We start from the raw sequence: 14,280 nt of genomic DNA, 5'->3' as shown, positions 1-14,280 counted from the left end.
AATTATTAAATATATGGAGAAAGAGTGCCTAAGTGAAAATTAAGTCCAACCTGAACCAGCTTCACTGACATTGCTGGATCAAGGGGCCAGTGTGGTTCCTTTTGACTGCACATTATTCTATGGTCTTTCAGAGACAAAACTGGTGTCTGCTGTAGGTTCTGCAGTGGTGATCTGGGGAGTGAAGGCTGGTGCTTTCACCTTCATTCAAGCTGGGCTTTGGATGGAAATTGGAAGGTTCAAATGGAGGCAGCTGGTCCCTGTCTGTTGGATGCTGGAGATGGGACTCTGATGGGGAGATGCATTGACAGAGTTTTCCTTCACCTAAACTGTGAAGTGAAGGAAGCCAGAGCAAGAGAGACAATGGAGAAAAACCTCTGCCATGGACTCTCTTCTCACCATATTTCATACAGAAAATTGCAGCACTGTCCCTTTTCTGGGCTATCACTTTCCTCTCTCAGATGTCACAGCATATGGCTGTACTGCAGTGTACATTCTCCTGAAGATCACTTCCCTTCCCTGTGAGAAAATATGGGGAAAAGAAAGAGTACACAAGCATTGAAGTAAAATTAGCAAGGCCTAAGGGGCTTCTGCATGTGCTTGTTGAACTGCAGCATCCTGGAGAGGCAGGAGATAAGGTGGCTCAGGGAATGCAGCCCAGGCATTTATTTAAGATTGATATCAAACTTTGGAATTGTGAGTGGGAGGATTTTTGAGGAAGGAACAGGATGTTGCCAGGAGGGAGGGAGACTGGTTAGAATGATTTATTGTGAGGGTCAGTGGCAGGAAGTCACTGCAGATATGTGATGGTCTAAAATGCAGGCCAAGGAACCCGCGTGCGGACACCATTTTCTACTCAGAGATTCTGGCTCCTCAAAACAGGGCCAGCAAAGTGACTGGGTGGTCTAATTTAGGGTCATCCTTGGTGGTCCTGCATGCATGTGTTTTGGTCAGCTTCCTTGTCTGTGTGTGTCTCTGTGCACAGTGACCCGTCCTGCTCTGGGGTCTGTTACAGAGGCTTCTACCACTTAAAAACATTTCACTGTACTTGCAAGAGAGATTTCAGGCCTTTTTTAAGGCAAGCAGTCATTTGGTGCTTACACAGATAATTATGCACATGGGGGAATGAAGCAGTGATGTTTATTATTAGGCTTCCCTCCTCCCCATAGGAAAATTCCTTGTGACCAAAGAAAGAAGAGACTGGCGAGAGCAGAGGAGCTGTGATTGGGAATGACCTCAGGGGCCATAAACAGCTGGATGGAAAGCTGTAACTGTTTGTCAGTCTGAAATCTGCAGCTTCATGGCATTGCACCAGGCCTGTTATCTTGAGCAGGACTCCTGCAGGCAGCCCTGCTTTTTGATACTGATAGCTATGAATAAATTATTGATCATTAAGCACAGCCACCTTCTGTCTAACCTACTTCTGAGTGCCACTTCTGCCTATTGTGCTGTCCTGTCTTCTGACCCAGTCAGTCCTGGAGTCCTCTTGTGTCAGGGGCAGTTGTCCTTCCTGAGATGAGAGATGCTGTCACAGAGAACCCTCAAATTGAGCAGGAGTGTGGAAGGATTTTGGCTCCCTGGGAAATGCAGTATGGTGGAGAAGGCAGCAGTGCTTTGGAGTGAATGGGAGGGTGACCTTTGACTTCAGGTGACCTTAAATGACTTGTCAGAACTGACACAGTAAAGTTAGAGCTCAGGGACAGGACTAAGTTCATATCTCCTTTGTAGGGGTGAACATCCAGACAGCTCTCCCCTACCCCTGTTCAGCCTCTCATTACTGCAGGCTGGCTGTGTTGTGGTTTCCCTCAGTGCATTCCTCCCCTGCTGCTCTGCCTTTGTTCCTTTCTGCAGCTCTTCGAGCTGTCCCTGCTGATAATGGCTCTGATTAGATCAACACGAGGGGGTGACATCTGAGCTTTTCATGCTGTCCTTTTATCTAATGTCCCCCAGCTCGTGGTCCTGTTGTCCCTGCACAGCTCGGTCTGTGGTGATGTTCACTCTCCTGCTTACACTCAGTGAATGATTTATCATCTGTTATCAGTAGGACTCTGTACAGTGTCCAGGGACAATGTTTTCTTCCATCTGGTTCCAAGCTGGTGGAACACCCTTCCATATGGTTTTCACATGTGGTTCTCCTAGTACCTCCTTTCTGCTTTTCCCCCTCAGGATTCATCATTATGCAGTTTGTCTAACAAGTACACTTCGTTTCACTTTATAAATTAACCACACGCATTAATTAAAGCTTCGGCAAATGTAGATATTTCCTAAATGACAGAGAAAACCTTCACAGCTGGGTGAATCTATCTTCTGGGAGAAATATCCAGACCCATGACATACTCTGAATTAATTGCTGCAGCATTTCACACCACTCTTCATGCACACATCAGCCTGGGGCTTGTTCTGGAGCTAGAATATGTGGAGAAGTCTTTGGTTCAGTTCTGTATTATGAAGGTGCTGGTTCAGTTACAGGTTCATGGTGTGGGCAGAACAAAGACCATGAAAACATCTTTTAATGTGAATTTTCTTGAGCCACTGACAGTGATTCCCTGTGAGTTGATATTGGGCATTCCAGGAGCCAAACAGCTCTGTCTCACCAGTCCTCTGGGTGATCCGATGTCCTCCATCAGGATCCCTTGCTGCTGCATTTGTTGGTCTTTGCAGATAAATTTTGCTGTGGTCTTTGTTGATTTTGTGTTGTTAGACCTGGTAACACACTTTTATCTTATCTGCCTTTTTCTCTTCTTTGCTCTCAGTGCTGTTTGCCATTCCAGGATAAATACAGAGCCGCCTGCCCCGGGGGCCATGCACTGTGTTCCTCCCCCCAGAGTGTGCAAATATTTGCAGCAGAGCAGCCTCTGAGCTCTGAGACGTGAGCAGCGACACGAGGAGGTGCAGCCCAGGGCAGGGGCAAGGCCAGAGGGTGTGAAACCAGCACACAGCCCCCGGGGTAAGTGGCCTGCAGAGTTTAGGAAACTCCTGCCTGGTGTTCAGAGCAACACAGAAACGGGGACTTGACTTCAGGGTGTGCTCCCACTGCTGGGAGGTGCTCATGTGATTCAGGAGCTGCTTCTTGAGAAAATCTTGCTTCTGAAGTGACTGACACCTCAGAGCTGGCAGGGTTACCTGGATTATCACCCCTCCTTTATGCCCTATTCAGAAGCAGAGGATCTCAAGTCGTTTGGGGTGTTTGGTGTGTCTGTCCAAGAGAAACAAGCCATTGCTAGTGCAGCTCTCACGCCAGGGAACACTTAAAGCAGCAATTTTCTAAGCTGTTGAGGCCAATATAAGCCAGTATTCTCACCAGAAAAAGATATTTCCACTTTTCCTTCTTCCTTTGGCTGCTTTTCCATTCTTTCTGCTCTTTGAGTAGCACAGATATTCTTACAGCTCCATGACAGTCCCAGAAAGGGACTGTGGTTGGTGCTACCCGAGACATCTCAGAAAGGAAGTGTGGTTGGTGCTCCCTCAGACCTGTGCCCTGATTCTCTCTGTTGTGGAGAGCACATTTGTGTCACTGTGCTGTCCTGCTGTGCTGTTGCCACTGTTCCCTGGGGGCTGCCCAGGGCTGGAGCTGCTACTGGTAGAGACCTGTGCTCCTTCCCCCTTCAAGGGCTCCTCCTCCTCGTTGCTCCCATGTCTCTCCCCTCCCTCACCTTGGTCTGGTGGGTTCACCAGGACCGTTCCTGTCTGTTGGTTTTGGGAGTTTTGCTGTTTGCTCACAGTTGCCTTTTCTCGGTTTGAAGTTTGCCGGCCCTGGGGCCAGTGACCCCTCAGGAGCTGCTGGGGCTATGGCCAGGGGGGTTATTCTGTGTCCATCAGGGCTCTTGGGCCACACTGGATCCATCCTGAGGGCATTGATTGATGGCCCTGTGCCAGCCACGGTGACCCTGATCTGGAAGCTCCAATCCCTCCTGCAGAGCCTGTGGATGCCCACCAAAGAGGTGCTCAGGTCATCAAGCAGCCAATTAAAACAACCTAGAGGGAGGAGTGGAAGAGGAGGCCTTAACTCTTTCCACCCCATCATAAACACCTTTTTGGAACCATATTTTTCTGCCAAAAGGAGGTGTGTGAGGGAGGTAAAAACAAAGATCCACCTCTATAAAATTTATCTGTGGGATATCTTTAAAAATGGAGTATGCAGAGATCAGAAAACAATTAACTGTCTGTGTAGCTGTCAGTTATTTAGAGCCTAGAATGAGGCTGGATCAAAGGCCTTCCTTTCCATTTTATATTTTATTTCTGAAACACTCATCATAAAGCAACCCATGAAATTCAGCATAGGGTTATGAATATATAATAATATATCTCAAACTCCAACACTGCTTGGAACAATTGAATTTTCTATCATGGCTGTTGCTATCTGAAAAGGAGAACGACACTCCCATTACAACTACTGGCAGCTGACAGCAGGCAGAAGGCAATAAATTTAGGAGTTATTTAGCATCAGCTTCTGAGTAATGGCATCAGAAGGACATGCTCTTCACTTGAGGAACCTGAGGTAGAAGTGCTACAGCTGGGAATTAAGAGCACCACTGGGATCAGGGATAATAAAAGATCTATGATCTGCCAGGGCCTGATGCTCAGACCAGTGCAGGGTCAATCCCAGTTGTTTCACTGCTAATTTGGGGGCTGTGCTGTAAGATCATGCAGCTTTTCCTAAAATGCCAGCAGAAAATACATGAGAACCCAGATTATTTTGCCTCTTGAGCTTTACTCCACACTTACTCTGAAGTTTTCAGGCACCGGTTTTGTGGAAATGCTGACAAAATAAAGATTGGTTGAGGGTTAAGTGTAGAAAGGTTACTTTTTGAACAATCCATCACATCCACACTCAATTCCTGATCCAGACACAGAATTTCAGAGTGGCATTGTCCTGTACTTTCCACCCTATAAAGAGGGAACAACTCCTTTTTTCCTTCAAGAACACTAAAATCTGTGCAACACAATAATGCTAAAAGTGATCTTGGTGTCTGAAAAAGTGAAGACCAAAAAATCCCCTTCCCCCCTGCAGAAGATAGCCTGTTATACTTGAGTGCAGCACACATTCCTCCCAGCTCTTCCTTCACCTGCTTGTACTTGTTCAATTTTTTCTGTAATATCATCATCTAACTAATGCAAAGGCATTGAATCCATTTTCTGACTGTTGGGTAAATGATGGTTAAGTGTCAGGAGATTTATTTAATTGTCTAGCTATTAAAAAAAAAAAGGTAGGTCTGCTGAGTGAAAGCTTTTATGCTTTTAAATGAGGTATTGTTGTGATTAGAGTTTAAACAGCAATGATTTCCTCAAAAATGCATTGTCAATAATCACTGGCTTGTTTGATTGTCCACATAACTGCACCACCCTCACTGCCAAGAAACTCATCTGACCCACCAATGGTAAGAATAGCTATTTTTTTCCATTAAGTGTGCAGTAGCTCTAATGCTCAGGGCCAGGAACATCTTCATTAGGCAGTACGGAAAGTGAACACATTGTTCACGAACCAGCCTCCAGAATAATGGACTAGAGAGACTTCAGAGGTGAGGGATGGAGGTTGTGGGAGTGGGAAAGGGGCTTAAAGCTTCACAAACCACATACAGAAAGGATTTGAGTGGGATATGGGCAATTGATTCCCTTAAGTGTCTTTGAGGAGGCTGGTCTAGAGGTGGAGAAGCTCCAGATGACTCCTTGTGATCCTGCTCTGTCTCATCACAGCAGCTCAGTGCTCTTTTTACTCTTTTCTATGTATTTAATTCAAAAAAGCCAAGAATCTAAAGGTAATTTAGCTGGCACAACCCAAACCCACAGCAGCACCACAGCAGGTTCCTGGGGTCAGGTGAGGACCTGCAGGTCAGGTGGCTGCTCCTCAGTTTACCTGGATGTTTCAGAGATTGATTTGGGAAACGCAAACAGGCCAAACCTTTTATTTATGTTTTTGGGGGATTTTTTCCCCCACAGGAAATCCATTTCCCAAGTGAATGCCACTTCCCTGCTAGCTCTTGTTCCAAAATCTATGCCAAGTGTGCAGCTCTGGATGCATTTTTGCCCAGAACATTTACTGCCTGGGGAGTGTGAAGGCCCTGTGGAAAACATGTGTTCCCAAAGGCAAAGGGAGACATTTTTCCCTGTCCACCTTTATGTCTTCCTGAATTTCCCATTCGCTAATATATTTAGGCACTGAGAGCTGCTGGTTCCAGGTGTCAGGCCTGGGCAGGATCAAGGCTGACAATTGCCCTGAGACTGGAGCAGGAATATTAGATCCCCATTTCTCGCTGCCACCCCCTGGTTGGGGAATCCAGGCAGGGGCAGCAAGGAGATCCCAACTGTGTCCCTGCAGCACCCCAGGCAGCAGAGCAGGGCTGCTGTGAGCAGGGCTGAGCTCCTGCCCTCATCACTCCTAAGGGCCACTTAGCCACATTGCTGCCTGCTCTTCCTGGCTGGACAGGAATTGCTCCCTGTTGGAGAGCTGTCAGTGAGGGGAGAGCCATCCATCCCAGTGGGAAGTCATGTCACCCAGCAGGGGGGCACCACCTCCTCCCAGCCAAAACAACAGGGCTTTGACAGCCTTGATTTATTTATTCTCTTCTGTGGGGCAGCAATGCTGCCACAGCAGGCAGCAGGGAGGGGGAAGGAGGATGCTGCTGGGGAATTGGAAGACAAAGCAAGGAAAAGCACCAAGTGCCAAGGAGCTGCCTGCAGGGAGCAGGGGGTTGGAACTGGGTGGTCTTTTAAGGTCCCTTCCAACCCAACCATTCTGTGATTGTATGGTAAAGAGAAAGGAGGAAAGAAAAAGCTTATTGTAGAAAGGCCATTTCTTGTATTTATGTGCTTAACTCATCTCCTGGTCTTGAGAGCTGAGAAAAGCAAAGAGCAAGTGCAAAAGCAGAGGATGCAGCTCAGATGAGCTGTTATGTCCCAGCTAGTCTGGGGGTTCAGGGAGGGGTTTGGAGAGCTGTCACCTTATGAGGAACACAAATCCCTGCCCCTTGTGCTCCTTGTCCTCAAGGCTTGGCTCTCCTCTGGCCATACACCATCATCTGGGAGGGTTTCACACAAGTGCCATTATGTCAAGTGCTTTTACCAGGCCCAATTTGGGTCCATTTTGACTTTAAGGATAAGCCTGTCAGGTTATTTCAGGTGCACAATTATATCACATCCTCTACAGCTGTGCCAGTTCATAGGGCTCATCAAATTTAAACTCTGCCTCATTACCAGGTCTGAACTGCTGGGCAGCAGTGAGGGTTGATCAAGAGCCTGGGCTTTGGGAAGACAACAGCTAATGTGGCTTCTTCCTTTTACTCCAGTCTGCCAAGAGCTAAATCCCCTCACAAAAGTAGAAAAATTTCTCTAGTTAGAAGGTCCCTGATGATGTTCAGGTGCTTTCTATTAGCAGGAATTAAGTACAAATTAATTCCTTAGCAACACAGGTGAGGCTTGTTAGGGCGGGGCCTGGGTGCACCAATAGAGTCTTATTGCCCCAACGAGCCTCACCTGTGTTAGTAACAGTTGTGTTACAATATATCCTGATTGTTTTACAGCATGTCATGGATACCCACGCTGGTTTTTCCCTCCTGCATGACCCAGGTTAGTACACATGGACAAAGGGGCTCCCCCAGCCATTGATTGTTCCAATTGCAGTGGCAAGCCTTGGCTAGCTGAAGTTTGTTTGCCACAGCAGTTGGATGCATTTGTGGTATCAACTCTGCAACCCCTGCAAAAGATCTCCTTCTCTTCTTGGCTGCCAGCTCTATGGGGGAAACATTGTGCTATGCTGGCCAGCTTAGCTCTTTAGATCATCGGCAGGAGTCACAGAATCATAGAAATTACAGAATGGTGTGGGTTGGATGGAACCTCAGAGATCATCCATGGGCAGGGGTGTCACCCATTAGATCAGCCTGCTCAAAGCCCCAGTATTGTCTGACAGAAGTTTGATTCCTCCTGGGAGTTATCTATTCAGCTTTTATTTCAGGGAGTAAAAACTGTGGTAAAGGGAAAGTATGGTACTGGCTTAACTCATTAAAAATGCTTGGGTTTTTGTTTTAATTCATGTTGAATATGAAAGAAGGAGCTAAATGCAGTCCTTTGGGGTCAGAATATCTGTGTAAAGTGTTTGCTTGTGATGAAATAGTTTATAGGAGGAGGAAAGCTTTGCAGTGTGCCTTCAGGGGTGGATTGCTAGGCTAGTCTCCTCTGGAAGGCTGATCCACAGCCAGATTGTTTTCTTTGGAAGTGCTTTGTTCCTGTTGTGATCCATGCTGGGCTTCGTGACCTGTGAGTTGCTGGAAAAACATCTGCATTGGTAGGGGTGCTTCAGCCTCTGCCACTCCTGTGCCACCACTAGGTCTCCCCTCAGCCTGGCTCTAGCAGAGAGGCACAAGTTCAGGGGGAACAGGCAGTGGTTTACTCCTGTAGCAGTTACGTGCCTGCATTGAGGGTTTGGTTTCCTCCTTCAGCCCTTCTGGCAGCCCAGTCCCCCCACAACCCCTGCAGTCAGACATGTAGAGAGTGACTCCTGCCTAACACAGGTTTTCCTGTGCATGACCAGCCTCAGCCCAGGCTCTGGCTCTGTCCTGCTCTGATTTCATCCCTCTCTGAGCTGCTCAAGTGTCATTGCTCTCCCGCACCCAGCCCATGGTCCTGTGCTCCAGGCCCTGTGTGCTGCTCCTAATGGCTTGTCCAGTCCTGGGCTCTGGTGGCTGTGCACGGAGTGCTCGCCAGGCCATGCTCTTGGTTTCCTGTCGTATTTCATGGCTTTTGATGGCAGCTCAGCTGAGGAGTTATGAAATTCATATCCTCCCTGCCTAGGAGAAAACGGCAACTGGAAGATTTAATGTCCCAGAGGGTTGGTGTAGGAAGTTGTACCAGAGGGGAGGAGGAGGGGGCTAAAGCCTCAGATCCTTCACAAATCTCTGTGAGTCAGGCTTTCCAAAGGTTGGAAAGCTGTGAATTACCCCAGCTGAATTACGTGCATGGCATGGTGTTACAGCACTTGTACTCAGCTCCCCTCCCCACCAGTAATTCCAGGATTTATGTTTGGAGGAAATGGCCTTATTTCATTTGGTGATGGATTTCACTCACCAGCACACAACACTTGGGGATCAGGAAAGACAAACTCATGGTAAAATCTATCACCTCTTCCTGTGTGCTGCTTTGGAGTCACAGATTAGGATCAGGTCCTGGTATCCCCAAGAAAGATTCTATTTTGGGGTTTCCAGGGGAGGCTAGAGCTGACCCTTCTACACAAGGCAGGGGATGGAAGCCTGTTTTGTGTGATGACTTGGTGGACACTGACCAGCTTCTGCAGGTATTGTGGGCTGGAAACATCAGCCCTTGTCACTCAGGTGCACAGAGCACATGGTGTGTGTTAATGATATGCTGTGCCTGGACTCCAAACAGCGTCTCAGCTCTGATCCTTCTCTAGAGCCAGACCTTTAATGAGGAAAAACATTGCTTGTGAGATTTTTTCCCTTTCAGTTGTATTGTCCCTCTGAAACGAAAGCTTTACCATTGATATGGCCTAAGAGCTGCAGCCTGGTGTTGTGTGACAGCAGTTGTGATGAAGCCAGATGTCAAGGACCAGCAAAGAGCAGTTGTTGGTTGGGCACATTTTACTATTTACTTCTTTCTCTTTAAAAAAAAAAATCTGTTTTATAACAAGTTGTAATGAATCAGTAGCTAAAAAAAGATTCTTTTATTATCTTCCTTTAAAAAGCAAAAGCTTCATCTACCTCTGTAACTCACCACAAAGTGTTTCAGCACCAAATTATCTTGAAGTCCTCAAAAACAGGAAAAGAATTTAGAGGAGATGGAAAAAAATAATTGAAATGCTTTTATAATGGAAGATTTTGTGAGAGTAATTTAGGGAGAGGCAACAAAACCAATAATTAAAAATGCTGATGGTCAGATGGCAACGATTTTTGGACAAAGACACAGATTCAGTCCTAGAAGAATAGCAAGTGCTCTGTGGCTCTTGGAGGGGTTTTTTTCCCTTCGTGGATGTGTTGGCTACAGAGCTGTCTGGTTGCTGTTACCAGAGTAGTTTTAGTGAAGCTGTTCCTGCCACGTGGTCTGTTCTCATCTGCCTCTTCTGACAGGAGACATCAGAAGCCTGAGCAGGAACTAGTCAATCATAGTGACAGAACCCCTTTTTTGGATGGTGAAATGTTCTGTTGGTTTCCTATCTATAACTCCATGTTTGTCTCTCTAATCGCATCCAGCCCTTGATAAAATCCAGCACGAAGGGCAGCTGTGGGAGATCCCTGCTCTGCCCTGCAGGGCTCCAAGGGCAGGATCCCAGATCCTGTGTGCTTCTTCTGGCTGGTGAGCAAGCAGGGAATAGGATCATGGAATATCCTCAGTGGGAGGGGCCCCACAGGGATCATTCAGTGCAGCTCCTGGCCCTGCACAGACACCCCAACAACCCCATCCGGCCTCTGGGAGCATTGTCCGAGCAGTCCTGGAGCTCTGGCAGCCTCAGGGCTGTGCCCATTCCCTGGGGAGCCTGGGCAGTGCCCAGCACCCTCTGGAGGAAGAACCTTTCCTGATATCCAACCAAAACCTGCCCTGGCGCAGCTCCAGCTGTTCCCTGGGTCCTGTCCCTGGTCACAGGGAGCAGAGATCAGAGCTGCCTCTCAGGAGGAGCTGCAGCCCCCAGTGAGATCTGCCCTCAGTCTCCTCCAGCTGAACATTCCAAGCCACCTCTGCCATTTGTCTAGACCCTTGTAACTCTCCTTTGGAATAGGTAGCTTGGTGAGAGACTCGGGATCATCCTAAATTTTGGGTTGTTACAAGTGGGAATGCTGTAAGATTGAGAAAATATAACTGGTGATACCTACAGATTTTGTCAGCCCTCCACCAGGTGTATCTTCCAAAAATCTTCACAATTTACTCTTATGTACATGGTGCCACCTGGTTAGTGGTGTGGAGGACCTGGAGCTTGTTGATTAGGGCTTGATTCCCAAAGCAGGCAGGTCCCATCCCTGCTTTGTGCTGCATTCCTTGACTGCAGAACAGGGCTGATAACCAGCTCAGCTGATGACAGGGGTGAAAAGAGAAAGAAGCCTTCTCCTTTGATGTTTGTCAGGATGCAGGGTGCTGACCCAGATCTGCACAATCAAAGTGCATGTAAGCTGCAGAGGGCACTTCCACAGGACAGCATCTGGGCACATCTAGGCTGGCTGGCAATCACTGCCTGCACCAAGATTACAAGCATCACTGTAAGGCAGACTGGCTGATGCTCCCTATTTAAAGCAAAGATGTGTGAGTTTTCAAGCTCAAATTCCCTGGGAGTATAAAAGGACATTTGTCAGGTCTGAATCTATGGGTGGCAGTATGTGGCTTCAGTGGTGTTCATTGCAGGGTTGCAGTGGATATGTAATGTGTGGATATGTAATGTATGCTTTGTGTCCAATACACTTTCAAGTCCTGTGTCCTTAAAATCCTGTAAGATCCTGTGGAGTAGCTGGATTCCTGCCTTGGCTCCTCTCAGAACAAATTCTGTGTCTGCTTTGGGGTGTTACAGGCTTTTTACTCAATTGACTTCATCCCTGTGCTTTTCCTTTTCTTCCTCTCTGTCCCAGTTTAAGAGGACTCCTCCCAGTCCCCTGCCCAGGAACAGGGGGTTTTGTAAGGGATTTTTCAGGGTCTTTGGTGTGCATCCTGTCACTCCAAGGGCACTGGCAGCGGTGCTGCTGCTGTGTCTGCAGTGTGCTGGCCATTGCTGACATCCAACTTCTCCAGGAGTGGGATGAAATCCAAGTGGCAGGGCAGGCACCTCTGAGGAGATAGCTCCTAACTGTTCCCACAGAGCTTGAAGAAAAAGATTTGACGGATTTACAGAGGAAAATGGCTGAGAAGGGATTGATAAACACACAGAGAGATCTAACTAGTGTGTCCCATCACTCTGAATAGCTGATCATAGCGAAAGTGCTTCAGGGCAGTGTCGGGAAGGATTTGTTGATGTGAACTCGTGTCTCCCTGAGAGAATCATGCTGTTTCAGGGAAGGGACCGTCCAGGGAAGGTTGTCGTGAGGAAAAATGCAACAACAGTGGGGTGGGCATGTATGTCAGGAGCGGTTGGTGAGATGCTCACCAGTGCTGTCTGAAGGCAGAGCTGTGAGGATGCCAGCCAGGACTTGAGAGCTGAGCTTCCTCCCAGCAGCAGCACTGAGCCAAACCCCACTCCCCTGTGCAGGCACTGGCCACAACAAAGCCTCTGTGCCAGCCAGGGTCCCAGGCATGAGGAATCCTGGGCTGCAGTTGGGAATCTCCTGTAGATCCCCTGATTAGGCTGCCCTGCAGCAGTCAGCAGTGTGAACTGAGTATCTCTGGTATAAATCACTTCCTATAGTGCTGTCAGTGCCAGGAAAGGCTCAGGACAGGAGAGAAACCATGGCTTTGTCAGTGACCTCCCCAAGGGTCAGTCTGGAAGTAGTCAGATTTGAGCAGCTCTTGCTTGAAGACCTGGGGAAGTGCCCATTGATACATATTAATAGTTTAAGGAGGACCCTGTGTCACAAACACCTGGGCTAAAGTGAGAACTCTGCAGTCGGAGTTTGAGCATTGGGGGGGTGTAGAACTGCACTAAATATTGCCCAAAATTCTGCTTTGCCTTTGTTAGAGCTCACACAAACCATTAGATGCAGTGCTGGGGAAGCTTTACCTTATGAGAAGGTAAAATGAAGTCTTACCTTGTGTGGAGAATATCACTGTCAAGTGAACTGTGTCAATTTTTAGTGTTGAGCTTCATTTCACCTGCACTGACATATTTTCTTGGACATTTAATGGACTGAACGTATATATTCTCAGCAGGGCACAATGCTTCAAATATTTTATTAGCATGTATCATATACTTATCAAGCCTTTAAAATATTTAAACTTTGCATTCAACTATTCTGCTTGAGAGTAATCATCAGAGTTCATAATTTCTGGTTGTTAATAAGGAAAAAGATCCAAAGTTCCATACCAGTGGAAGCATCCAGCCAAATATGTGTACCACACTTTGAATATCAAAACTAGGAAGTTCTGTCTAAGTGCATGGGAAAATAAGATATAGTAAGGCTTTGAAACTTTCAGAAGTGTGAAATTTTTATGTTTGCTTTAGTAGGAGAGAGGTGTCCAACTCTTGGAAAGCTTTCTTCTAAAACACAAGATTGCTGGGGATATTTGTGTGCATCCAAGTAATTTCTAACTGTCTGACAGGCTCTAAGCTGGGATGGCAGGCGAAGTCCTCTCACCTGGATAGGCTGAGGTGAGGCAGCCCTTTGTAAGGATGTTTTCCAAAGCTTTTGTAAACAAGCTGTGTGTGTCTCTTACACTTCAGGCCAGGCTAACAAATTGAGATGAGCCGCAGCAGCTCTGTGAAGGCTGGCTCTGCACACACAGGGGCCTGAGCTGATTTATCTTGATGTTTGGTTGAATTCTTTGCATTTTGGGTCCCTTCTGTAACCTTTTCACCTCGTTCTTTTTTAAGGTGGCTGCCTGGCTGTTACAATTTATCATGAACGCATCTCACTTCACTTCTGGCTCCTCTGACGGAAGGAACAGCCGGTCTCCGGGAGGTCAAAGACATTATTTTCCCCCAGTCTTTCTCAGTTTCCAGTGCATATTTGTCACTTTGAAAAAGCATGAATTCTGGATTTGATGCACTTTAATTGATTTCACCCTCAACAAGTCCAACTGTCCATCAACCTTTCCTTTTTCTTTCCTCTCCCCCTTCTTCATTTCTTTCCTCTGTCCCTTTGCTTTGAGAGTGATGCTTTCACCCTCCTGCATGTTGGAGCTGTTGCAAAGCCCATGACCCTCTCAAGGCTTACTGTCACAAGCCATTGCTCTCATTTTCCCTATCCTCCAAGCTGAACTTTGGATGCTGAGTGAGAATGATGTAGGAGTGCTGGTCTTGTAATATCTCAGTGATGTGCTCCTTGTCAAAGTAAAAGTGGTGGCTGATGGTCCACTTATTTTGAGACAACTGTGTAGAATTGGAGATGTGAGGGAATTCACTCATTATATGCTGGCATTGGTATTTAAAAAAATTTGCAGTGTTATGGCAGAGATGAATGTGCTGTTTCTTCTTTCCTCCTGGAAAGATGTGTATCACTGGTGCTGTGCATATATCCAGGGTTGTGTGGGTGTAAATTTGGTGTGTAAAGTGGCATTGTCACCTCAGAAATGGAGATAATAGAATTGCAAGGGGTCCACAAAGACCATCCCAAAAATCCTATGAGGTGCCATCACAGTCTTGTTTGGTGAATTCTTCTGGCATGGAATAAATGTGGGTGTGTAACAACTTGTCCTTTGCACAAT

This window comes from Melospiza melodia, chromosome 20, assembly GCF_035770615.1.
Source record: "Melospiza melodia melodia isolate bMelMel2 chromosome 20, bMelMel2.pri, whole genome shotgun sequence".
Lineage (NCBI taxonomy): Eukaryota > Metazoa > Chordata > Aves > Passeriformes > Passerellidae > Melospiza > Melospiza melodia.
The sequence above is the reverse complement of the archived record's forward strand: the minus strand, read 5'-3'. Positions refer to the sequence as shown.